This window comes from Ursus arctos, unplaced genomic scaffold (genome assembly GCF_023065955.2).
Source record: "Ursus arctos isolate Adak ecotype North America unplaced genomic scaffold, UrsArc2.0 scaffold_12, whole genome shotgun sequence".
Classification (NCBI taxonomy): domain Eukaryota; kingdom Metazoa; phylum Chordata; class Mammalia; order Carnivora; family Ursidae; genus Ursus; species Ursus arctos.
Window position 1 is genome coordinate 33,682,896 of NW_026622786.1, and position 25,363 is coordinate 33,708,258.

The window sequence follows — 25,363 nt, forward strand, 5'->3', positions numbered from 1 at the left end:
AATGAACTTGAGTGGAATAACTAAATAGCATCCAGACATCAGAAATATGGTCTACTTTTCAGAGAAGACCAGGTTGGATGGTTGTGGTTTTCTCCTTCCTCACTGCACTCCCCTCTGGCCCATTCTAATTTGACCGTGGCCTCCGGTGCAGAGCATGGGCGACCCTGAGACATTTTTAGAAGCTGATATCCAATAGGAGTCGAACAGGCATAAAGATAATTATTCCTAGAACATTCACTACACTTGGGGCATAAGCACTGCCGTAGCTCACAGTAATGGGTTAATGGTGTTTGGCCAAGCATGGCATGACTAAGTGGTGATGTGACTGAAGATCACTGGAGTTTGTAATCCATAGTTTGTTTGCTGTAAATCGGTTTTGTAGTCAAATGTTTTGTTTTATAATGCGGCGATCTGCACTTAAACCCCCATAGAAACCCTCTTTTCAGAAGGCTTCTGCATAGATCAATGGAGTCTGGCACCAATGATGATCTTGTTAGAATAAAGGAAGATGGCACTAGGAAGTTGAAGCGGTGCACTGTGATGAGCAGAGCCGGACAGAGACCTCTCCAGGTGAAAAAGGTGTTTGATCAAAGAGCAGAGCGGAAAACACATTTTCTGAAACCTGGAAAAGTGAATGCAAAGGCACTTTTTTTCTTTCCTTATTTTTGTTAAGGTCCTGAACGGTGGATACTGAAAAACCATTGCAGGAGACCTTCAAAAGAGCTGACGTGAAAGTTTTGAGCAGTCTCGAAAGCCTGTGCTTTGTTCTTTGGTTTTTGGTTTGTTTTTTTAATGTTCAGTGTCAACTTGTTTGCTCAGATTTCTGAAGGAAAGAAAGATATACTTACAGTTTATAGTATGCCAATTTATGGCCATTCTACTATTTAAGAGAATAGTCAAATTATTTGACTTGTGGTTGATTTCATTTCTTCCTATGCATAGGTGTTAACATATATTGCCTTAACTGAATTATGAACTTAGTAGGACTCATCTTATCTTTTCTCCAACTTTCTTTTCCTTCTTTCTCATCAATTTAACAACCGTTTTTGAGATCTTCTTGTATATACTCTGTCCTTCCTTGTAGCTTTTCTTCCAACCTAATTCATAATGTTTTCTAAAATAATCTTGGCTGAAGGGACGAGTAAGCTACCAAATATGGAGGATCCAAAGGGGCATTGATCAACTATAGCGTAAACTAGCTCTGATTTAACTAAGAGCTTCTCTAAAGAAATGGTCTGACAAGAGCAAGGAGGTAAAGGAAAATCTAAATCTAAATTTAGATTATATAAATTAAACCATTCTCGTCTCTCCTTTTCCCATCACCTTTTTTTGCCTCTTTGGCACCTTCATCCTATCAGCGTGACCCTTCACCCTAGCAGACAGAGCATAGATGCATACCACGTTGTCCGAAGAAGGTGGCCCTCTGGAGAATCTCAGTGGCCATCAGGAAAAGGCTGCTGACCCTCCCTTCCCCACCCAGTGCTCCTTGCCACTCCGACCCACAAAGCCAGATCTAGGTGGACATTTCAGTTGTGCGGCAGGTACTGAGTATCTGCCCTAAGCCGTACTCTGTTCAATGCCAGACACGCCCATGTTGTGCATTCGGCCCCTATTACCCTTCCATTCAGGCTACAAAGCAACTCTCTTTCCTGCAGGCCGATTAGACTTTGTGAAAATACCACTTTCTCCATATAATAAAAGCAATAGCAGGCCTCTCCTTAGTACCCCTAAATTCCCTTTCCATGCCGGTAGATGTCTCTTCCCGCCTTTTAAGGCTTTCAAACACATTCCCTTTTCCTTCTTTCAATTAGAGCTGACCTCCTTTCACTTTCAATCACACCATAAAAAAAAAAAAAAAAAAAGGCTTCCTTTCCTCCTTTTAGTGCTTTTCTTCTAAAAATAACTCCTCTAAATTCTGAGTACCCAAGGATGATGGTGCTTATTCATCTTCCTGTGCCCACCAGCCAGTACAGTGCCTGATATATGGCAGATGATCAATAAGCATTCGGCGACTGAATGAATGAGTACCTAGAGAAATAACACAGGAAACTGTCGTAACTATACAGAAAGCTGTATTCTGACTCCTGGTAGTGTTCGCCTTTGCCCCTGCAGTAAGACAGTGTCTCCGCCCACAGCCCCTCCTGCCCCCCTGGGAGCCCCACTTTATGCATGTGTGTATTATGTGTGTAGGTATGTGGACGTGTATTGTATATTTGACTTCCCTTTTAATGTTTTTTTCCATATCATAGATTAGGAACTTCATACTTTTTTGGCTCATAGACAGACACTTGCCCAAGAATTATAGTAAAATGATGAGCAGTGTACCCCCAGTTACTGCTGGTACTTTAAATTCTTCTTCCTCCTTAGGGTAGAGGCCACCCTTGGGGCTCGGGCCTCATCACCTGCACAATCTCCCCTCTGATACTGGACCTGATTCACCCAATGTTTTTTAAATAAAGGATTTAACCAATGTTTTGAATGTGTTCTTGGCTCACCTGCCTGTTCTGTGGGCCTCAGAGACCAAATCCTGGCTCTCTGGTCTCCAAAACACATCAAGAGTATACAAATAATTTAAGAATATCATTTGGACGCCAACATTGAACATCCCACAAAATTTGCACCGGCTTAAGCCAATTTCCCAGCACAGTGTTCTCCCATTTCTATTCCTCTCCATTTCAGGGTTTTAAAAGAAAACAAACATCTGCATGCATAGATTAGAACCCTCCCATAAACACATGTTCCTATCAAAACCAATCAAAATGGAGAAAAGAAAGAACAGAATATCATACATTTTTTCTTTAGATCTGATGTCTGATTTTCATTAGGTTTAACCTTATTTCTTTTAGATCTTAGGCAGTGACCCAGTATTTATTTTCCTGGCTGGGCCCTGTTCTTGCCAATATTTCACTCTGGCTCCTGGAGGCCTTGCAGGGGAGTTCAAGGCTCTCACCCTCCCTTCTCTCTTCTGCCGCCCCTCCGAGACACACATTTGTCACGTGGATCCTTCGTTTCATCTCAGAGTTAATTCCAGGCCCTTTCTTTCCTCCTATTCACTGCTTCTTAATTTCTCCCTTTCTTATTGGATTTATGACTGAATAGTTTAATTTATTCATCATATAATGTCTTTGTAACTCGTTTTTTCTAGTAATTTACACTGGACCATATGCTTTCTGCTGCTGCCTCCTATTATATTGATCTGTAAAGCTTCTGGGGGCAATGATTAGCATGAAAGAAGCTCTGCAAATGAAAGTTATATTGTATCCTATTTGTTCTCTTTTGAACAAAATATATTTCAGAGTTTTCCAAGTAGTATCCGATGTTCTTTAATTTTGCAGGGTTTTGTATGATGTTACTGATACAAATGTGTGTGTTGCGATGTGTATGTATACATATATATATTACAGTTATGTGTGTGTATATGTACATATATATGTATGTATTTTATGCAACTCTAAACAGAGCATTTTTTAAATTGGACATTGACTTGAAATTAATACGGTCTTCAGAGTCAGTTCACTGGGTGTATTTTGTAGACAGTGCTGATCCACGAAGCCAAAACTTCCAAAATTTCTTATAGAAGGAGTTTGAGCCACATAGCAATTAACTTGTGTGCAGAGCGTATTCTCTGTTTGATATGTCTGATCTGTTTGCATAGGTCACAGGAGATAACATAGAGGCTAGTACTTTGTTAATTGTAAAGATAGTGCAAATACCAACATTGAAATTGTCCTGGGGGGGGTACTCGCCTCTTTGAGTCCTTGTCTTCTCATGCATAAAATGAAGATGACAGCAGTGCCTGTCCCTAGCAATGTCCTGATGGTCCCAGGAGCAATGTATGCAAAAATACTTTATCAATAGAAAAGAATTTTATGAAATATCGATAAATATTATTTAAAAGGCAAACATTCCTCTTCTTTGCTCTTTGTTCGTATTCTTTGTTCTTCAGATTTCACAGAGCCTAAGGCGTGTTCATCTGAACTCTATAGACAAAGCCGTGACGTGGTTATCTGTGCTAACAAGTAACATGCCAGGACAACTTAAAGATGTCAATCAACCAAAATTATACAGTGCCACTACTTCTAAACAAAATCTTAGAAAATCTGTGACTTTCCGTACTCAGCAAAATGATACAGTCGACAAGTAGTCCTGTAACCCCTAAGATGTCTTTCATGGGCCACAACAGATTGAATGCTGGGAATTTTGCGCCTCCTGGTCGTTTTAGGAATTTGCCTGAAACTCCGTCCATAAAACTGAGGATTAACTTCCTCAAACCAGAGGGGAGCCAGATAAGCCCTGAAGAAGGTTGGGACTACAGTTGAACCCGGCCTCTGTGACGAGCTTTTGACATTTACCTCGAGCCAGTTTCCTCTGTGACTCTCTGAGAGCACTGGACTGGACCAGAGGATCTCGGAGTCTTTATCAGTGAGACCCTGAGTTCAAATGCAGTGGACGTGGAAGCCCGTTTTAGACAACAGATATAGACAGGACTGTTGGAACTGAAATGCAGGTGGGTGTCTAAAGCTGTGCTTGCATGAGTTCTGCTCATGCCATGTCAGCCTTCCCCTGCAGAATCCATAGGCACCTCAGAAAACCACTGATTGAAAAGACTTGCCCTGTTCCTTCTGGCTTTTTCCTAGAAAGGCGTTTTCCCCTCTGTCTTATGTCATCCAAGGTCTTGCCCAAAGTTTTTTCTGCTGTGTCTCCTCCAGTCTCCCCCATTCTTTTTTATTTTGAGAAATTTCAGATATTAAAAAAAAAACCCACAAAAACAATAAAACAAACACTCATATTCATACCACCTAATATTGGTGACATTTTGTCTTAGTTGTTTTTAATATTTTTAAGAAATAAAACTTTACTTATATATATTTAAGAATATATATTACACATAAATATATAATACTATTTCTATATCTTTATTAAGTAATAAATTATTTAATTAAATATTGAATAATATTTATTTATTTATTTCTCTCTCCCCAGAGGCAGTCATCATCATGAATTTGTTGTGTTTCCTTTTCATCTATATTTTAAGACAAAACCAAAACAAACCTTATATATAAGGTTTTCCATAAATAATATATGGCATTTTTTTTTTTTGCTGCGATTTTATAATAGATGCGATGTTCTGTTTCTTGTTTCTGTTTTTGTTTTCGTTTTTTTAATTTCTGCTCAGGATTATGTAAACGAGACATAGCCAGGTTGATTTTTAACTGTTGTGTAGTTTTTCTTCATATGAATAGTCTACATTTTATTTACCCATCTCCCTATTTGTGAGGTTTTAGGCAGTTTTCCCCTCTGTTCAATCTTAAAGTGTATACTCGCATAGCTTTTATAGCTGTGTCTGCACTCAGCTGTAAGGGTCTCTCTAAATTGTACACCTGCACGTGGTCTTGTTGGACCCTAAGGTATTTACTTTAAACAGTTTACTAGAGGATGCCAAGTTCTGTCCCGAATGCTGGTAGCAACTCATCTCTTAGTGTTTTCATTGCCAGTATTTCATAATCTTGAATTTTTAAATTATTTTACATTTTGGTTAAGAAAAAAGCTACAGAAGAGTTCCTAATGTTGGGGATTATCACTTTTATTAGGGGATAATAATTTGTATTTCCTTGATTATCACTGAGTTTGAGCATTTTAAAAAATATCTTATGGCTCTTAGGATTTTCTTTGCTGTGAATTGCAATTCAATGTTTTGAATAATTTTCGGACTTTGCTGTTATTTTTTTCTTACTGTTTTTTAAAAGTTCTTTATATGTATTCTGGAAGTTAATTGTTAATCAATTATCTATTATACATGGCAAATATCTCCTATGGTGTGTCATCATCATTTTATCTCCATATTATTATTATCCTCATTTTACAGGCGAAAGTATGAGATACAGAAGACTTGAGAAATGAACTCTAAAAATTCATGTGGAAGAGTTAAAGTTTATGAATAATGGAGAAAATTTAAAATAGATGATAGGGTGCCTTAGTTGCTAAGTCAGTTAAACGTCTGACTTTGGCTCAGGTCATGATCTCTCAGACCCTGCACTCAGCTGGGAGTCTGCTTGTCCCTCTCCCCCTGCCCCTCCCCCTGCTCATGCTCTCCCCCCCTCTCTCAAATAAAAAAATAAAAATCTTGGGGCACCTGGGTGGCTCAGTCCATTAAGGGTCTACCTTTGGCTCAGGTCATGATCCCAGGATCGTGGGATTGAGCCCCCCCATTGGCTCTGTGCTCAGCAGGGAGCCTGCTTCTCCCTCTGCCCCTCCCCCTCCTCGTGCACGTGCACACACTCTCTCTCTTCTGTCCCCACCCTCTCTCTCTCTCTCAAATAAATAAATCTTTAAAAATAAATAAATAAACAAACAAATAAATAAATATCTTTAAAAAAATAAAATGAAATAGATGAGCAAAGAGGTGGTATGGCTGTGGCAGTTTCTTGTGGTTGCAGGACTGAGGTCCCCATATTTTTGCTTACTATCAGACCCAAGGGCTAGGCTCAGCCTCTAGAGGACACCCATGCATGGCCCTCACCACATGGCCACATCCAAGTTCAAAGACAGTAATGGAAACTCCACCTTGCATCACATTTTCCTCGCTTCAAATCTCTGACCTCAGGAAGAACCCAGTCTCTTTTAAAAGTTCCCTTGATTAGGTCAGGTCCAGGTAGAATAATCTCCCTATTTTAAGGTCAATTGATTTGCAACCTTAATTACATCTACAAATCCCTTCAACAACACCTAGATCAGTGTTTGACTATATGACGGGGAGAAGATGTGTGTAAACAGGGAGCCAGAATCTTGGAGGTTATCTTTGAATTCTGACTACTATGGAAGGTCCTTTTTTCCGTCTCTTTCAATACAATTCCCTTTAAATCTGTGGTTCTCAGACAGGGATAAGTTTGCTTCTTGGGGATATTTGGCAATGTCTGGAAACACTTTAAGTTGTCAGAACCAGGGGACATGGTGCTACTGGGGTCTAGTGGAGTAGATACCACAATTCACTGAACAGCCTCCCATAACAAAGAACATCTTCCCTAAAATGTCGGTAGTGCTGAGGCTGAGAAATCCTGTTTTGCGTTACCTTGCTTTGCTAGTAGACTTTTGATAATATTTACCTGATCCATCTTCTACCATACCTTTATTTCTGCCTTCTCTATCATTTGCTTTTAAACTAGTCTCTTAAAAAAAATCTTTTATCTCGGTTTTATTTTATCTACTCTGGGATTATCTATCTCTATTCTAAGAGTTTGCTGCTTACATGAGTTATTATTACTTAAATATTTGTTCTCTTAAAATCTTGGTTTTTCACCCCTTTGTTCTTGCTTTCTGATGGATAATAAGCTTTGCTTGTTTCTTTTTTTTCCCTCTCTCCTCCTTTGAAAGTTAGATATTCCAAGCTTATTCTTTTACTGCTAAACTTTACTAAATTATTGCTTTTTAGATGTGTTGGAATAAATCAGTATTTTTATTTTCTTGCTGAATAAGACAAAATTCCGGCAAATTCTAAACTTCCTTTTAGCATCTTTCTAATGTGCAAGTTGTTAGTTACCTATTTTTTATTTTCTAATGAATGTTATTAACTATAATAAAAATACTAACTCTTGTTTTATCATAATTATCATTCCTTATCATTTACAAATATTAGTAGTAATAGTATGTTTATTATATTCATAGTTATCTCTGCTGAAGATTTACCACCTTGCATTGTCGGTGTCCTGGTTCATCTTTTTCTTGTGTCCCACACTTTCCTTTTAGTACATTTTTATCTCATGGAAGTAATTTTAAAGTAGTTTCTTGAAAGAGGGTGGGTTACTATGGGTAGTAAACTTTATAATCTCTAGGGTGTCTGTTAATATATCTGTTTTAATCTCATCTGAAGCAATAGTTTGGATTGTTTTTGAATTCTAGGCTGATGGCAAATTTTGTTCAGATTTTCAAACATATTAATTTGATTATTTTCCGACATATATGGTTGCTGATGATGGATCCGTTGCTAAATTTATTGTCATTCCTTGAGGATAATCACTCTTTCCTCTAGTGGTTTTTTATGATTTTTTTCTTTATCCATGATTTTCTATAAATTCCCTACAGTGTTTCTAAGTGTAGGCTTATTTTTAATTCTACCAAGCATTCAATGTGTCTTTTCAATTTAAATTCCTGTTTTTGTCAAATCTGAAATGTTCTCAACTGTTTCTCATCAAGTATTATCTACCAACCATTCTTTCTGTGTTCTACTTTCAAAACTCTTATCAGACATAGATGCACCTTTCCCTGTTTCTCCTGCTAAGTATAGCTAAAGATCCTGGACATCACATATAAAATAAACATCAAGAAGGCTGAAAGGTGATGAGAAGAAGGCAGACTGTTTAGAGACTGCAGGACCTTACACAACATGGCAGTGAATCCTGTGGGCTTTATTTTTACCACATACATCCCAGACTGGGTGCCAAAGGAGCCTGCAACCCAGAAACACCTAGGGCATAAACAAAAAAAACCCAAGAAAAGTTAGCTCTTTCTATCCAGAAGACTAGGAAAAGAGAAAGCTAGCAAAATAGAAAATTTAGAGAAAGTAATGCCCTACTGCAGCCAGGCAGCACAAAACCTAGCCTAATCCTGATCCAACCCCTACCTCCCCCAGCACAGGCTTGGTGAGGAGTCTAGACTTCCATCCTCGCCTGGCTGGAATTAGATGTTTCCCAGCTCCCACCCACCAGGGTGATAGCAGCAAAGCCTGAATAGGAAGCCAGGACTTTTAACCCAGGGAAAGAAACAAGGAAACTCCCACCTCTGATATCAATGGATAGATTTTCCCCACCACCTACTGGTGGTATCAGAGGAGGCCTAGTGGAGAGCCAGGACTTCCGCCACCTTTCAGAGGTAATAAAGTATGCCCACCACTGCAGCGTCAGTGGAAGTGATATAGGGAGTCTGAACTCTTATCCCTTCCTAGCAGTAATGAGAACCGCCACACCCCAAAGGCCCTGAGGGAACCTGGACCCCGACCTGGCAGTAATGACAAGGTGGTGGGCCTTCTCACTTGTGCAGCATCAGAAAAATTCTGCCAAAACAAAAGATTTAAATAACACTCTAGGGTCACAAAACATAATACCCCAAATTTCTAGGGTATAATAAAAAATCATTCATCATACCAGGAATACGGGAAATCTCAATTTGAATAAGAAAAGAGAATCAACAGATGCCACACTGGGATGATACAGATATTAAAGTTATCTGACCAGGATTCTGAAGTAGTCATCATAAAAATGCTTTGAATGAGCAATTACAAAGAAATTTGACATAAATGAAAAAATAGAATGTCTCATAAGAGAAATAGAAGATCTAAAGAAGAGCCAAAGGGAAATTTTTTAATTGAAATAACACAAAAGTAAAACAAAAAACTCAATGGATGAGCTCAGCAGAAGATTGGATGGGACAAAGAAAAAAAAGAGTGAACTTGAATATGGAACAATAGAAATCACCCAATGTGAACAGAGAGAAATAGACTGGAGGAAAAAAAGGGAAGAGAGAAAGAGAGAGAGAGAGAGTGCAACAGACCTCAGGAACTAGAACAAAAGATCTAACATTTGTGTAATCCAAGTCCAAAGGATGGAGAGAACACAGAACTGAAAAAGCATTTGACGAAAATTTCCCAGACTTAGAAAAACAAAACCCCAGAGATCTGTAGATTCAAGAATCCAACAAAATTCAGAATAAACTCAAGGAAATCCATGCGCAGACACATAATAATCAATCTTCTGAAAACTAAAGGCAAGGAAATAATCTTGAAAGCAGCAAGAAATGGCAGTTTACCTATAGGGGAAATCTATTTGGATGGCAGTGATTTTTTATCAGCCAAATCATCAAGGTCAAAATCAACAGGATAAATTATGTTGACAGTACATACCCTTGATATAATGTGATGAAATGGCACTTGATTTCTGTGGATTTCTTCCTAAAATTCACAAACCCAGTCTAATCATGAGAAAAAGAACAGACAAATCCCAATTAGGGGACATTCTATAAAATAACCAACCATTACTTCTTAAAACTAGTAAGATCATCAAAAACAAGGAAAGCCTGAAATACTGTCATAACCAAGAGGAGCCTAAGGACCCATGACAATTCATGTAATGTATTATGCTGTAGGAGATCCCAGACAGAAAAAGGACGTTAGGTAAAAACTAAGAAAATGTAAAGAAAGTGTGGACTTAATTAATAATAATGTATTGGTAATGATTAATTAATTACAACAAACGTACTAGACCAATTTAAGATGTTAATAATAGGGGAAAATAAAAATGGGGTAGATGGGAACTCTCCTGTATTACCTTTGCAAATTTTCTATAACTCCAGAACTGTTCTAAAAAATAAAGTTTATTTAAAAAAAGAAGTAAATGATCCAAATACAGCAGTTAAAAGACAATTTGGCAGAATGGATTGAAAACATAACTCAAGTGTCTGCTGTTTATGAGAAACTCATTTCAAATACAGGTTTCCCCTGCTATCTAAAAGTAGAGGATTCCTATGAAACCTTTTGTAAGAAGAAAGGTACAAAGCAAAAAATAACCCCTGCTTTCCAAAAGTTCACATTACAGCATTCCCCTTTTATGAGAAATCTACACTGGAACCTGTTTTCACTACATGAAAGAAACTTAAAGGGAATTTTGCTTTCATGAAAAAAGCCATTACTACATTAATGCAGATCTTTCATAAAAGCAAAATGGTATAATGTGAACTCTCAGAAAGCAGGTGATACCTGTATATAGATTTAGGAAAGCTGAAAGTTAAAGACTGGAAAAAAATATATACCATGCAAATACTAATCCAAAGAGAGCAGGTGTGGCTATTTTATTATCAAAATAAGTAGATTTCAGAGCAAAGAAAATGATGAGGGGCAAGGAGACATTCACGCAGTTATACGCACATATTGTACCAATGTTAATTTCCTAGTTTTGATATTATATTAAAATATAAAATGTAATAAGATATAACCTTTGGAGGAAACTGGAAAAGGGTATATGGGACCTCAGTTTACTATTTTTGAGAATTCCTGTGAATCTATAATTATTTAAAAAGAAAACTTTTTTTTTTAAACTATCATTTATTGGAGCTTCTCATTCTATTTTTCAGATTTCTTGACTTTTCTTTCATTGGTACCATTTCTCATTTCTTTATGTTCTTTTCAGGGAGATGTCCTCTGTTCTATCTTCCAATTCTCTCTTTAGCTGTATCTTTTTACCTGTCTATTAAGACTTTGTCTTTATTTTATTCTTTTTACAGTTTTATTGAGAAATAATTGATATTCAACAGTATAAATTTTAAGTCGTACAACATGATGATTTTGTTTACCTATATTGTGAAATGATTACCACAATAAGTTCAACTAACAACTGTCTTCTCATATAGATACAATAAAAACAAAAAAAGAAAAAAAGGGGGGAAGTCCTCCTTGTGATGAAAACTCTTAGGATTAACACTCTTAACCTTCCTATATGTCACACCGCAGTGCTAACGACAGTCATTCCATTGTACGTTACATCCCTAGTGCTTATTTATCTAACAACTGGAAATTTGTGCCTTTGACCTCCTTCCTCCAATTCACCCTCCCCCATCCTCCACCTCCGGTAACCTCTAGTCTAATCTCTTTTCCTATGAGTTTGGTTTTTGTTTTGCTTGCTTTATTTTGTGCATTTTATTCTTAGATTCCACATATGAGATCATATGGTATTTGTTTTTCCCTGTTTGGCTTATTTCACTGAGCATAATGCCTCCAAGATCCACCCGTGCTAGTGCAATTGGTACGATTTCTTCATTTTTTAGGGCTGAATAGGATTTCATTTCACAATTTCTTTATCCATTCATCCACTGATGGACATCATTTTGCTCCTCTGACTAGTTAATTTCCAATGTCCTAGCCTCTGGGTCACTGATTCTTTCTTCTGCATGGTCAAGTCTATTTTTGAAACTCTCTGTTGAATTTTTTAGTTCAGTTACTATATTTTTCAACTCTAGGATTTCTATTTTCTATGTGTTTGTTTTTTATCATTGCTGTCCTCTTGTTGAACTTCTCCTTTTGTTCATGCATTGTTTTCCTAACTTTGTTTGGTTGTCTATGTTTTCTTGTAGTTTAGTCATCTTCCTCATGAGGATTATTCTGAATTCTTTGTCTGGAAGTTCACAAACCTCATTTCTTTAGGGTCAGTTATTGGACCTTTATTAGTTTTCATTGATGGTAACATATTTACTCAAAATTTTGTGATCCTGGATTCCTTGTGTTGGTATATGTGCATTTGAGTAATAGGGCTTCTCTATTAGGCTTCACAGGTTTACTTCGGCAAAGGCTGCTCAGTTTGGGTTTTGGGGTATGTCTGCTGGTACTCTCCTAGGGCAGGTGGGTTTTGCTAAAATGGTCTATTTTGGGGTGAGGGAACTGTTTGAGCTCTGACGATGGGGTTGTTCCACTGCTGAGAATAGTTGGATGGGACTGCTGGCTTGATTCCCTACCCATGTGAGGCTGTAGGATAGGCTCCATGGTGGGTTCACAGGCCAGGCTTACTAGATGTTTGGGACTGGGTACTGTATTCAGTAGTCAATGAAGCCACGAAGTCACTTCCCTGCCCTGACATAGCAGCAGCGTAGGACCCAGGGCTTATAGAGTTGGTTGTTTGTGGACATGAATCAGGCCAGCGCGTGCACGGACTTCCCTAGTCAGGTGAGGGCACCGGTTTTGCTTTGCAGACAGGGAAGTGTAGGCTTTTCTCTCTGTTCAATTGACACTATACATCGGGCTGCCGAATGGGCTATGCTGCTTCCCAGTTGCTCTGGTCAGCCAGGCTGAAGGCTGTCTTCAGCGATGACTGGGGCTATGGATTAGATCCCCCGTCTCCCTGCCAGCAGGAGAAGCAGCTCTGAAGCTGGCAAAGGTGCCTTAACTCAAGCCAATCTATGCCCCAAGTTCCCGGACTGAACAAGGCCACTGGCTTTGTTCTGGAAATGATCAGCTCTGCCTGCCCTTTTTTGACTCAAGTGCTACTGGGCTTCCAAGAGTTGTCTTTAGCTTTTCTAGTCAGATGAGGGAGGCACTGATGAGCAGCTCCACAGCAGCTGGGACTAGGCATCAGCTCCTTGGCGTGGGTGGGAAGGGGAGGGGCTGCTCCAGGCTGCTCTCAGGTTCCTCAACAGGCTCTCCAGTTGGGAGGAGCAGGGAGCCTCTGCTTTGGCTACAACCTAATCACCCTGCCCGGATAAATCATGGGAACATTCTACACCTGGTCCTGGCTTTGCTCTGGTGGTGATCAGCTGTTCCCGCTCACCTTCCACCTCGAGCCGTGCAATTCCGTGGGAGCAGAAAACACTCTCCACGGTAAGGGAGCTGCAGTGCAGCTCCTTGCCTGGGTTTGGGCAAACCAGGCTCTAGTGGTCGTGAAATTCCTTGTTTGAGGATCTGAACAAGGCAGATCTGCACCTCACCAAGTTTCCCGGTCAGATAGGCCCCCAACTTGGTTCTGCGAATGAGCGAAGTCACCGGTTTCGATTACTGCTTGAGCACTACAAGGTATGAACTTGGTCTGCCAAGACCAGTGTCCTGGTTGTTACAAGCTTTCCTGTTTGTCCATCACAGTCAGATGCCCCGGGGTTGACCCCTGTGATTCCCCTGCAATCCCTGTGGTATGAGTAAGGCTCTTGCAAAGCAATCCATAACACGATGGCTGGGGTGGGGGAGGCCTGGTTGTTTCCCGGGGGTTCTGTTTTCCCAACTGGAGGAACTGGAGGCTCAGGGGAGACCTCTTCACATGGTGCTGTGCCTGCCTGGGGGAAGGACAATGTAGTCAACGTGCAGCTGCTTCTCCTACCCTCCTAAGGCGGTCCGTCTTGGTCTCTGTGGTGCAGAGGGAGCACTTCAGCCTCAGCCCCATGTTCCTGGATTCTCTCACTGGTGTTTTGTTCTTGAATGGTTGTTAGTTGTTTTTCGCCTGGGAGGGAGTGAAGTAAGGAATGACCTATGTCGCCATCTTGGTGACCTAGACTTTTTTAAACTGGCTACATTATCTCCATTTCTCTGATTGTTTTTCAAGTCCATCTAATTGCATATACTTGTTTCATAACCTCACTATTATAATGTATCTCTCTTATCTGAAATTCCCTAGGAGTAAATTTTTCCTTCTGTTGCTCATCGTCTCTCAGCGATTATGGAATTCCCCATTTTCTGGGCTTGCTTTCTTCCACATGTGGCCTCGCTGTGTGGCCCGCTCTTGAGGGGGTTGTGTAGTTGTTACGTAATTAGACTCTACAGTTTTCTAATTAATGTCTGCTCTTTACATTCCCACACCACATGGCTCAAATTCAAGCCCAGTTCCTGACCATGGATTTCCATCCATCACAGATTATTATTTATATCTGTGGGCCAAGGTGGGCCGCTAGCTTTAAGCGTCAACCCAGCCAGAGGATAGATATATTCCAGTTCCCTTTTATGGAAGTCAGTTTGTTCTTGGCTCCCAACGTGATAGGGATCCCGCTTTCACTTCCCTTTATACACAGTTTGCATTTTAAACTGTTATCACCATGTGGTTAAAACTCCACTCCTAAGATTTTCCTTCATAAGTCATTTGACTTCCAGTTACTACTATGGATTTTTTTTCTTTTTTTAACTTATCTGGTACCTAAAGGTTTCCCTTTCTTTCATTCAAGATCAGCTATATGCTTTTGAAAAAAAAGGTAAGAGTTTTATTTGGTATTTCTAAACACTTGAAATAGAAGGTAAAGATGTTTAAGAAATGTTCTTAATATCACCAGTTTACCCCAGAATGCTTCTAGATTACCTTCTACCATGTGTTCCTGCATTTTTTTTTTTTTTTGAGGGTCTCTTTCCTCTTTTAAGGCAGGAACCATAGCTAATCAAACTTTGTATCCTGATGACACTATAATATTTCCTAGTCCAGAGTAAATCCTTGTTGAATAAATGCATTAATTAAGGGATTAGATGACTGGACAAGCATTTTTTTGCCACACCCTACATTTGATGAATACCTCTGTTTAGACGTAAAGCTCATATGAGATTTATTATCACTAGATATCAGCGATTCTGCTAATCAACTTGTCCAAGACCACAGAGGGATAGAGCTGAATAAAAACAACAGAACAAAACAGTCACAAAGTTATTAATTCTATCCACTCACAGGCTTATACCATGGTTCAAGCTGGCTCCATGCTTTCTATCTGACAGCAGTCTAGAGAATATTGTCCTTACCGGCTGATGACAGAGGGATGTTAGGTTTCACAGTCAGGAAGGGACCTCCAGCCTCGGGAAGAGGCACCTTCCCGAAAAAATAAAGGAATATGGAAAACAATAAAATGAAGAATTAATGCTGTTTATCTTTAGCAGTTGTGAAATATAGTTTTAACAAATACCCATCAATATGCTGTATTTCCTGGAAACTTCTTTTCTCCTCTCAAATATTCATTTTCAGGAATTGTACTAAAAATCAACCCAGGAATTTGGTTTTGACAGCGTGCTGCAATCCTTATCCCCTTCAGTCATTTTATTACATAAAATAATTCTTACTTGGCTCAAGATTATTCTGGCCTGTACAAGGCTGTCCTCACCTGACTCAGGCCCTTTCTTGCCTCATCTGCCACCATAAAATATACTCCGTTCTCACATCTGACTTCTCAGAATTGGCTGGACAAGTCAGGCATCCTTCACTTCCCTGTCCTCAAGCATTTCACTCTGAAAAGAGACAGTTTCCCCCTTGTCTGCCTGGCAAACAGCTACCCAAATTTCCAAACCAGTCTCTAAGCCTATCCTTTGTTGCTTCCTTCTTAGGAAATGTTAAATATTCCTTAGAAATCCTTCCCTTTGACCTTTATACCTCTAGTTTAACAGTTATAATATGAAGTAGCATTATGGTGGTAGAAAAGAAATTTTTAGAGAGAGATATTTTTAGGGTAATGCTTGGCACCTAGTATCCACCCAACACTGTTTGATAAAACAAAAGTATTTCCAAAAATCTGTATGCCTAAGGACATTTCCTCTGTGGAATCCGACTCTCCACTGAATAAGTGACTGACCTAGGTTGAGAGCTCAGCGGCGGATCCCCTCAGCTTGCTGGGGCCCCTCTGTTCTTTCGTCAGGACTCCTGATCGCCTCAGGCCTGTCCCTGCTCGCTTGTGCCTTAGCTGACCAGGGAGTACCCGGCCCGTTGGCGCGATGGCCTTACTCTCTGTCACAGAATGAAAGGAAGCTCTGTTAACAATTACGCCAAGACAACAGGTATAAACTGCGATTGTCCTAAGCAAACTGGGACGCGCGACCACTGTACCTATTGACTGCTTCACCTCGTATGTTTTGCCAGAGATTTACAGCCCAGTATTTTTCTAACTGAAGGCCATATTCTTTCATAATAATAACCACCACTTACAGTACACCCATTAGAGACTAGACTCTATAATAAACTAGTTCTTTTTGACCGATGAGGAAATTAAGGCGGCAGACTAAGCGATTTGGCCAAGACCACCCAGGTATGAATTGGTGGATACAAGATTTGAACATGGGTCTGTCTGACCCCAAGACATCTTTCCTCTTTGCCAGGCAGTCCTTATTTTATACCACCCCAAAGGCTCATATAAATTCCATTGCTGTAGGCAATTTTTACTATGTAAAATCTCCCTTAACATAAGTGAGGCATGTGCTAGGACTTGGAAACATTTGAAGGATTGAAAATTTCCTTTGTTGGGGGCGCCTGGGTGGCACAGCGGTTAAGCGTCTGCCTTCGGCTCAGGGTGTGATCCCGGTGTTATGGGATCGAGCCCCACATCGGGCTCCTCCGCTGGGAGCCTGCTTCTTCCTCTCCCACTCCCCCTGCTTGTGTTCCCTCTCTCACTGGCTGTATCTATCTCTGTCGAATAAATAAATAAAATCTTTAAAAAAAAAAGAAAAAGAAAAAGAAAATTTCCTTTGTTATGGTAAGACTTAACTTGAGCAGCTTAGGTTTTCATTTCTCATCATGCCATTTTCTAGGGGCTCTATACCTGTCCCTCCCTTCTCTCTTTCTCTGTCATCTGGATTCCTTTAATCCTTTATCCACTTCCCCCCCTCCATATTACAAGTCCTTTGCCTGACCGGGATGCCAATTTCTTATTCAGAGAAATACACTTACGTGTTGGTTCAGCGCTCCAGTCTGTTAGTGTACGGAGCTCACAGCAATTGGACACTCCACACCTGATGAACTAACTAGAGCTTGGCTGAGTTGTTGTTATGTTTCCCTAGGTTGTTGTAAGGTTTAACACTTGCAGACGAGAGTGCAGCTCTAGGGATAAGACCAGTTTTTCCAAGGGCTCGAGAACCCCTGGGTTTCATCTAGATGAATTTCCCCTCGTAAGAGAACTTACTACTCTCCCAGGCAGGGTAGCCTTCGATGCCAGAGCTTCCCACCAACACAGAAAAGCTCAGGGGCCTGACTCAGTGGCCACAGATTCCAGGTGTGATGTGGGGGAATGTCTGTGATAAGAGACAATGAAAATGGTAGGAACTGTGAAAAATCCCTTGTACGGGAGGTGAAAGGGGAGAGATTAACTCAGTAAGTTGTCAGCTCATTTTCTTACTGTGCTATCATGAGCTTTAACTAAAAATAAAAAAAAAAAATCTGTTTGATCTCCTGTACTGGAGATGTATTTCAAGGCCCGTATCTGTCACTGAAATCTACAAAGTGTGCTTCAGCTATAAATCTCTATCCTTGAATGTACACATGCAATTATCTTAGAGAGATCTGGCTTCCATAAAAATGACAATTGTCATTCCTGGTCTTGCTTTCCTTCGTATAAGTATAATGTTTATGTTTAAAAAATAACCTTCAATTGATAGGTAACAGAGAAATTTATGCCATTATCATATTAAATGTCATATCCTTAAACATCTTTTAGTAGACAGGAAAAAACCCAATCCTTTTACTTACGCTGTATTTCTTACAGTGGGCCAGCACTAAAAAGTCATCAGTAAAATTACTTTACAAATTAAATGTTGTGAGATTCCATGGGTTACAAACAGTTTGGATTGGCATGCATCATGACTGTGATGTTGTTTCTAATTATGAATATAATACTGTTTGAGACGGCGAGCCATTTCCTCCAGGCTGCCATGCTATTGTCCAAAAATTGTATAAATCCTGTCCTTGCCAGACTCAGTTTTTCAAAGCACCCCAAGTTCTCACTGTTCAATGTCTGTGCTCTGTATTTGAGAACTGGTGGTGCCTTCAAATATAAAAGCTTAAACTAAAAACAAACTTATGAAAAATCAAATGTAAGTCAGTACGATAGGAACGAGTAGTCGTGGCAGACTCACACGAGCTTTGCCCTCTTGGAAGTCAGGCCATGACTCTGTGGGGCAGGGATCGTGCCTGGTGTGCTCTGTGGCACAGAGCAGGTATTAACGAACGCTTGTTGCCGAGTTAATACTATTATGACGGTAATAATGATAGGTAACATACACCGAGCGCTTACAAGACACAGGACCCCGTTCTCTCTGCTGTACAGACACCATCTTGGTTTCTTTTCTCATTAAAACTTTATGAGGCAGATTTTACAAATGAGAAGCTTGGAGCACAGAGAAGTGTTGTAACTGGCACAAAACCTCAGCTGAGGCAGAGAGTAGAGCAAACACAGACACCGTGGCTGAAGTCCCACGTCCGTGGTCTCAGTCACTACCCGATGCTGAATGCAGTTTCGATGTATCTGCGTGAACTAACTTCCAACGTAATAGGTTTTGTTCCAGTGGTAAAGGTAAAATAATAAGTGTTTGAAGTTGATACTTCAAACTCAGTACAACGTCCTGGCCGTACTTTATCACGCTTCCATCCTTCACCCGCTCCGAGCTTGCTATTACTATTCTGACGCTGCTGACGAAGTATCACATGAGTGGCAAACAAAGGGTCTGATGTATATAAAAATACAATGTATATATAATATATATATAATAGAATTTATATGTAATATATAATTATCATAAATAATATTAATCCTAAAATAGTAAAAGTAAAATTATATATGTTAGAATTTATTTTAAGGAATTGATTGTCTCATTGCTGTTCTGGGGCTGGCAGGTCTAGTCCAAAGCCTGTGAGGCAGGCTGGGGGGCAGGCTGGAGACGCCAAGAAGTGGACACTTCAGTTTTGACGCCTAGGCGATGGCATTGATTATGACAATATCCCACCAAAGTGCACTCAAAGGAGATGCCGCAGAGACCGACGTGGATGGTTTGCAAACTCTCTTTAGTCTGCATTACCCTAGACTTGGGCAAGAGAGGCTGTGGGCCAAGGTCCTGCACTTTAAAGCACCTTGCCTTGATGCTTATAACCTTCCCCATGAATTATAGCCTGGGCCTGTGGGGCTGATGGGAATGTACCACCAGGATTCTATTCCTGCTGTCTAGACCAGGGCCTAGGTTCCCCAGACTCTGGATTTCTTTGCTCCAATGGCCTGAACCCAAACAGTCCTTTCCCTCAACTTTTACCATCCAAGGATGTAACACGTGCAAATTTGCAGAGACTGTGGACAGGGTTTCTGACTGTGGGCTTGGTGCCCACAGAATCAACGTGAAGTCCTGGTGTAGGAGATGGAACTGGGAATGGTAAGAGAATGTGAGCAGACTAGAGTCTGAATACCAGGGGCAGAGAGCCAGGAGTTGGCCTGATCTCATTACAGAATTTCCATCACAAACTCAGGAGTCCAAGAATTCTAGATTTGAACATGTTCTCAATCATTATGAATATATATTTGAAAAAGTAGGAGGAAAGAATGTGTGTTTTTTTTTAAGATTTTTATTTATTTGAGAGAGAGAGAGAGAGAGAGAGAGTGCAGGGGGAGGGACAAAGGGAGAGGGAGAGGGACAAGCAGACTCCATGCTGAGCATGGAGTCCTGTGCAGGGCTCTATCTAGGACCCTGAGATCATGACCTGAGCCAAAATCAAGAGTCAGACGCTCAACCGACTGAGCCACCCAGGCACCCCAATAGAATGTGTTTTGTTTAATGATTGTTTAGTTTCATTTATAATGGTTCATTTAAAATATTTAGATGTGTGGTCTCCATTTATGGTCTTGTCCGCAGCTCCACAAATGTCAAGGATGGGTTTTGCCTCAGGACCCCTTAATGATCCCTCAGGGTTACCTGAGGAGATGAGAGGCTGCATACACCGGGGTCATGCTTCCCAATCCCATCTTTAGGCAGAATAGTGCTTTTACTTGTTTCTCATGTCAGATATTATTAGCGGAAAAATAATAAATCTGCTGGCTTAAAGCAAATGTTTGCAAAACATAAGCAATTACAAGATTAAAATTTTGAGTGACTTTAGAAGTCTTCTACTAACAGTCCTTGATTTTACCAAAGAGAAAACCAAGAATCCTAGAAGATGAGGGAACACCAGAGTCCTTGCCTAGCGCTCTTTGCTATCTTGGTTATGTCTGATTTTTGCCAGGCTCATTGCAGACGCAGCCAGGGGTGGAAATACAGCACAGTTAACTTTGCTTTAAGATACCCAGCCCACCTTTTCAGATACTCCCTATTTCTGGAGCTCAGTTATCTAGAGTTCTCTCTCCTTGCACCAATATTTATTGAAATGTAGACACAACAAGGCTCAACCATTTAGTAAGAATAAAAATTATATGGTACTGCTCCTAAGGGCAATGGCATTTTAAGCCTGTTTCCAATTGTAAAATGAAGTATTTCATAGCAAATAAGGGAGGCATTCTGTGTGTACATTGGACTTAAAGCAGGAGGAGCTTTAGGGTTTGGGATCTTGCACAATATTTGTACCCATGGGGCTCCCCCTGGAGGTAAAGGGTTATTAATAATAATGTAGGCTACCTAGGAAGAGTTGAAGTTTCTCACTTCTTTCAGTCTCTTCAGGTTGCAGGAAGAATCTGAGAGCAATAAGCCCACCTAACAGTGATCTCAGATTTACCACCCCTCTACCCGTGAAACAGTAGAATCTCCTTGGAAGATTTCTGGAGACAGACATGAACCTGTTTTGCAATAGCAGGATCTGCTTCCTGCTCGAGAGACCAACACCTTAGAGTCCATCTGCCCTGGACTGAGCACAACTGCACAACCACTACTTTTCTCCATCCTTCCAGTCCACCCCCCTTTCTGATACCAGTGATTGTTTCTCCCGGTCCTTCTCTGCTCCCTTTCATAGCTTTCAGCTCCCCTCACACAGGGCTGATGTCTACCTTCAGCAGGGCTCTGGGCATTCATTGTCACGGTGTCCACTCTACCAAGCTTCTTTTTTTTTTTTTTTTTTTTTTTTTTTTTTTTTTTTTTAAAGATTTTATTTATTTGTTTGACAGAGATAGAGACAGCCAGCGAGAGGGGGAACACAAGCAGGGGGAGTGGGAGAGGAAGAAGCAGGCTCATAGTGGAGGAGCCTGATGTGGGGCTCGATCCCATAACACCAGGATCACGCCCTGAGCCGAAGGCAGACGCTTAACCGCTGTGCCACCCAGGCGCCCCTCTACCAAGCTTCTATCCTCGGACTTGTACTAGCTCGGTTCTCGGTCTCTCAGGGTGGTGACTGAGCTATCGCAGGAGTGATGCTGGCATTCTCTAGAGCTTCTGTGTCGGTATCGACAGTTCAGAATCCCCCTGTCCTAGGCTTAGGGGACACAGAGCCCTCCGTAGATGACTTTTACAATCTGGGCAGGAAGCAACTCCATATGTGGCTCTAGGCAGCATAGGGTGCGGGACCTAGGAGGCCAGTGGGAAGAGCAACGTGCACAGAGTGCTATTTTGGGCTTGCAGCAACCCCCACATGGAGAGGAACCCTAGATACTAGTTAGTGGAATTTAGGACCTTCTCTTCTTCTTCTTCTTTTTTTTAATAATAATTTTTTATTATGTTATGTTAGTCGCCATACAGTACATCCCTAGTTTTTGATGTAATGTTTCATGATTCATTACTTGCGTATAACACCCAGTGTGCCATGCAATACGTGCCCTCCTTACTACCCATCACCGGCCTATCCCAATCCTCCATCCCCCTCCCCTCTGAAGCCCTCAGTTTGTTTCCCAGAGTCCATAGTCTCTCATGGTTCATTCCCCCTTCTGTTTACCCCCCCTTCATTCTTCCCTTTCTCCTCCTACCGATCTTCCTTTTTCTTATGTTCCATAAATGAGTGAAACCATATGATAATTGTCTTTCTCTGCTTGACTTATTTCACTTAGCATTATCTCCTCCAGTCCTGTCCATGTTGCTGCAAATATTGTGAAATCGTTCTTTCTGATGGCTGAGTAATATTCCATTGTATATATGGACCACATCCTCTTAATCCAGTCATCTGTTGAAGGACATCTTGACTCCTTCCACTATTTAGCTATTGTGGACAATGCTGCTATGAACACTGGGGTGCATATGGCCCTTCTCTTCACTACGTCTGTATCTTTGGGGTAAATACCCAGTAGTGCAATGGCTGGATCCTAGGGTAGCTCAATTTTGAACTTTTAAGGGACCTCCACACTGTTTTCCAAAGTGGCTGTACCAACTTGCATTCCCACCAACAATGTAGGAGGGATCCCCTTTCTCCACATCCTCTCCAACATTTGTTGTTTCCTGCCTTGTCAATTTTTGCCATTCTAACTGGCATAAGGTGGTATCTCAATGTGGTTTTGATTTGAATTTCCCTGATGGCTAATGATTTTGAACATTTTTTCATGTGTCTGTTAGCCATTTGTATGTCTTCATTGGAAAAGTGTCTGTTCATATCTTCTGCCCATTTTTTGATTTGATTATTTGTTTCCCATGTATTGAGTTTGAGAAGTTCTTTGTAGGTCTTGGATACTAATCTTTTATCTGTAGTGTCATTTGCAAATATCTTCTTCCATTCCGTGGGCTACCTCTTAGTTTTTTTGACTGTTTCCTTAGGACCTTATCTTCTAATATGTACGTCAGTGTAAGTAGGTAACCAGGATCAAATGAGATATTCTAGAAAAATCTGCTGCTGCTTATAGATTGATTGATTCCATACTACTGATTCCATACTATTTTCTCTTTCTGTTCAGGTTTCAGAATTGGTTGCTCAAGTATTAATTTTTTTTTTTAAACTGCGGCATGATTAATTGCCCTCAACTTAAAAAAAAGAAAATTTTAAAAACCTGAATACATATCCAAAGTGTAGTGGTAGTGAAAGATATTCTTAACAAAACCACATATGTATTTTATATACATACTTCGAAACTATGATATTTTGCCTACTTGTATTATAAAATATATAATATTAATAATATATGATTTGAAATAATGCATAATTTATTAAATAGAGTATAGGTTTGCTCTCTGAATTTGAAGTAAGGTTAAGAATAAGCTAGGGGACAATAAAGCTGCTAAATAATTGGATTTTTCCCCACATTTCAGGTGGAAGAAAACAGAACCCTCCCCTCCTCTTAGAGAATCACCTGTCTTATGAGGGACATTGTAAATGTTGTGGTGAAGACTGTGGACTCTGCAGCCCTATCATATGGGTTCAGATCTCAGTTCTATTACTTCCTGAACAAATTACTTAACCTTCCTGTCTCCTCCAGTGTAAATGGAAATAACAGGAGATCCTATGTCATAGGGTTGATGTAAAAACCTACATCTCTTACATATTTTTTAATTAAATCAGTTTTCCTTTTCTCAAAATGATAGCACAGTGGGGAACTCAGATAGTAAGACAGTTGTTTGACGTTCTTGCCAGGGATTCCATACCTTATTTGTGATGAGTTATGAACAGAGATCACTAGAATCCTATGGAAAGATTACATATCTTTAACTGAAGGCTCCCAAATTGACTCACTAGCTGTCTATTTACCCCAGTTGACTCTCAGATTCAATTCAAAGTTATTGTGAATATTGTTTTCTATTTGAGCAGAAAGCCAAGGTTGGATTTAGCTGGGACTGTTAACAATGAAGATGTTATTTATTTGCACCTAAAATTATATTTCTTTAGGTTTCACATTTTATATATGTAAATGTAGTGGGTGTTAAAAAGAAGGTTAAAATAGTAAAAGTGGTGTATGTGTGTATAAATATAAATTATATGTATGTGTGTGTATATATATAAATATAAATTATATATACACACACACAAATGGAAGCAAGTAGTAAAATCGAATACTCAGTCTATCTGGGAAACCTGCAAAGTAAAAACTTCCACAGAAGACCACAGCCTGGGCACCATTATTCACCTGGTGACAGGTGCCCGAGCTGTAGAAATGGTATCTGAAAGGAAATAAACAGCCTTACACATGCAAGCCTTGCAAACAAAATACTAAAAGTGATGGCTGTTGTCACTTCTCCGGCAACTTAAACAAAATTCTTGCATTCCACTGAATTAAGGGGGAAGAACACTGGGAATCCTAGATTCTAACCCCGCCCTTACCTCTGAGCATCTGTGTGGTTTTAGGCTGGTTACTTCTCCTGTGCGAGCCTCAGTTTTCTTATAGGAAGATTTGACTAGATGATTTATAAAGAATCTTCTAGCTCTAAGATTATATGACTCTGAATTCCATACATGTAAGGAGTTTGAAGGAAGATGGGGACAGATCAATTTTAACAGGAACTTGAAGTGGTGTGACTTTGAAATAAGAGTGCCAGCAGAACTGAAAAAAATATATAAACTCCAGATTAAATTTCTTAGGAATATGTAATTATATAACATCTTTTGAGGACGCTACATACTCTTGCCCCGTAATTTCTAGTTTTATACATATTTTTCAGCGACACCTGAAAAATATATAGAGCTTGGCTAACCACTAACCATTGTCATCTCAGATCATGTTTACACTTCTCTCTTGTGAATGTTGATAGAAGGTGAAGGGGGAGGGACGTTCCTTTTCATGACTTGACTACAAGTCCCAGAATATGTCACACACAAAAAAGAAAAGCAAAGTTTACAGTTTGGGTTAATTTTTAAACCTGGTCTTTGTGGTTTGAATCTTAAAGTTTCTGGGATTTTTATGTTCTTAGAATCCTATTTCTTGATAACTAGAGAAGATTTTGGAATTTTATGGCCAACAATGTTTTGTGGCCTCTTAATTGAAAAAAAAAAAGGTCTCCATGTTATTGTCTGATCACTCTATGTCAGACACTGTGCTAGGCACTGCTTCAGTCCTCACCGTCACCTATCCTAAGACGTGCTACGAAAACCCATTTTACAGAGGAGGATACTAGAGTGTGGAAATTTTAGTCACATAATTTGTAAATGAGAGAGCTGGAATTCAAAAGCTTTGTCCCTTTGGCTTTAAAGGCTATTCAATTTCTTTCTTTCTTTCTTTCTTTCTTTCTTTCTTTCTTTCTTTCTTTCTTTCTTTCTTTCAAGATTTTTAAATTTATTTGACAGAGAGAGAGACAGCC

General features: G+C 39.9%; 1 long non-coding RNA gene across 1 annotated transcript in view; it reads left to right on the plus strand.

Annotated features, from left to right (window-relative positions):
• The window catches only part of LOC130543437 (uncharacterized), a 217,597-nt gene that overhangs the window by 20,073 nt on the left and 172,161 nt on the right, over positions 1–25,363 (plus strand). The gene's annotated exons all lie outside the window — the stretch shown is intronic.